Source organism: Rhincodon typus, chromosome 9, assembly GCF_021869965.1.
Source record: "Rhincodon typus isolate 14 chromosome 9, sRhiTyp1.1, whole genome shotgun sequence".
Classification (NCBI taxonomy): domain Eukaryota; kingdom Metazoa; phylum Chordata; class Chondrichthyes; order Orectolobiformes; family Rhincodontidae; genus Rhincodon; species Rhincodon typus.
The window spans coordinates 41,949,325-41,951,965 of NC_063340.1; the positions used below are offsets into that span (position 1 = coordinate 41,949,325).

Here is a 2,641-nt window from a genome sequence, read left to right on the forward strand (position 1 = left end):
ACAACCATATAGTGCAAGATTATTGGAAGTACCTTAATGTACCTTCTCCCTTCACAGTACAATTTGTATATCCTGAGTATTGTTTACTCTAAGAATGTTATATATTTTGGCACCAAAAGTCAAAAACTGCACTTGAACAAGACACCAGCACAGACTCTGTAAATGAGAAATGGAGATGATGATTAGATAGGACAAGTACAAGGGGAACACCATGCATCTTTGGTGATGGTAGCTAATATCCACTTATTTAGCATTATGGGCTCAAAAATATGTAAACCTTACCGCAAAATTGTGCCTCAACTTCCTTGAGTTTAAAAGTGACGTTATCTAAAGCTGAAACAAATCAAGCCCTCTGCTTGACCTGCTCTCTGTCGACTAAGTGGATACATCCCTTTGAGAAAAGCTGTTTTGAAACTTTACAGGAAAAATATATTATAGAATCACTTTTATTTCAACTAGCAATGTTTAAAGATGTAATTCAAAGTGCGACTGGAGAAAGCAGTTGGAAAATAAATTGTAGATAGAACACCTTTCCTTTTCCAATGTGCGCTAATGTACATTATGTGTTTTACATGCTGCAGGTTATAGGTAATCAATTTAATCTAAACATATTTTGAATTAGTTGGCTTTGTTTTTAATGTTAGGTAAGGAAAATGTTTGTCCAATCTATAATCGGCATGGAAAATAACAGCTGTTTCGAAGCTGGGAAACTTGGGCATCAAACAGAGGCCTTGAAGATTACAAGTCAATGCAACAGAAGAGAGCCTCTAAGCACAAGCCACGCACTGTTGGGAAAGAAAACAGCTGGGTAAATCATAAAATGTATTTCAGTTCTGATAATGAAATTTGCAAGAATCTATCTGATGTCGAAGTTTAGTCTCTGGGCTATAACGTAATGCAAATTACCATGCAATGGACTAAGACACTGATTGGATTTTCTTTGCTTCTTTAAGAGGTTAGGAAAAGCCCTGGAACTCGATATTGTTCTTTCTTTAAAATTCAGTTAAGCAGCCAAATTAAGAAATGAAGCTTTTAAAACAGTTGTACACTTTTCTAATTTATTGGACCAATAAAATGAGACAGGAAAGGAATGTCAGGATAAAAGGAGGCACTGACCTTGCAGTATTGGGAAGAAATTGAGGCTGCATGGCCCCGAAACCTGGACTACAGTGAACTGAGGAAGTGAGACTAGTGCCTGTGCCATTTGAGCACAAACACAGCATGTGTAAAGTAACCCAAAGCCTTGAGTATGTTTTTGACACAAATGAAGTTCTCGATTGAAGATGTGAGTTGCACCAACAGCTAATTTGTTTTGAGAGGTAAGCCACTGCTGTATTAACAGTTTGGGAATAGCATGCATCTACTCACAGTTCCTAAAGATTTTTATTAACTTGATTGAACATATGCTATTACAGTGCAGCTAATGAAGTAGAATTTAACCGTAACAAGAGGCCAGTTGCCTGTATTTGTGACTTTATGGGATCAACGCCGTAAAACTTTAGAAATGATGAGGCTTGCATTGATTGCTTTGCAAGATGTGGCAGAATGAACATTGAAAAGGTCAGCAATTTTATCTGAACTCAATAGAATTCTAGTCAATTGCATGGTAATATAGTTCAAATCTAAATCACTGTAATAGCTTTAGTGGTATCTATAAAAAAAAACTCAAGTTTAATCATACAGCTTCTCTCTTTGCCATTTAGATCCAGTTCATGGGAAGAATGTGGATAAATTACACAGACAGTAAAGCAATTTGATAAAAAATACTGCTATGGAGATTTGTGAAGGAGAAATATTATTTCATTAATTTTAGAATTACATGCTATGGTTTTTTCAGTTTCAAGGCGCAGCACAGGCTGTTGGTCGAGCAATTAAAGTTTTGCTGTCATATCAAAATAAGCAATAAACAAATTCCAATAGACCTACAGAAGCATGTACTATAGCTTTAACAAAAGATTCTCCATCAAAAACACAGCAAGATAGACCAGGTAACTATCGGCTGGTCCGTGGTGGGGAAGTTTCTAGAAAAACAATGTTCTGAGACAGAGTGAACTGTCACTTGAAAGAACATAAACAATGGACAGCACATTTGTTGAGCTCAGTTGACATTTTCAATAAAATATTGGAGAGGGTTGATGAAGGTGGTGCAGCTAATTTTGTGCATATAGACATATAAAGTGCCATATGATCAGCTTGTTAATAAAATTGAAGGAAATTAAAGTAACTAAGGCAGCATGGAAACATTGGCTAAGAGATAGCAAATAGAGAGAAGAGATGAACAATAGTTTCAGACTCCTCTTTTTAATGTACATTGGGGAGGCAATGGCCTAGCAGTATTATCAATCAGCTAATAATCTAGGGCCCCAGCTCATGTTCTGGGGACCTGGGTTCAAAGCCCACTGCAACAGATGGCAGAATTCAAATGAACTGAAATTAAGAACATATTGAGAAGTCACATGACACATCTTCTCACTAATGTGTAATAGCTATCCTTACCAAATCTGACCTACATGTGAATCCAGACCCACAGCAATGTTTCAGAGATAGTAGGAACTGCAGGTGCTGGAGAATCTGAGATAACAAGGTGTAGAGCTGGATGAAGACAGCAGGCCAAGCAGCATCAGAGGAGCAGGAAGGCTGA

The 2,641-nt window shown here is 37.1% G+C and overlaps 1 long non-coding RNA gene across 1 annotated transcript in view; it reads left to right on the forward strand.

The window, feature by feature from the left end:
- The first annotated feature begins 730 nt into the window (after nucleotides 1-730).
- LOC125484101 overlaps nucleotides 731-2,641 on the forward strand; it is a 41,506-nt gene continuing 39,595 nt past the window's right edge. Inside the window, exon 1 of the long non-coding RNA XR_007262951.1 lies at nucleotides 731-808. This is a non-coding gene — a long non-coding RNA (uncharacterized LOC125484101). The remainder of the gene's footprint in view (nucleotides 809-2,641) is intronic.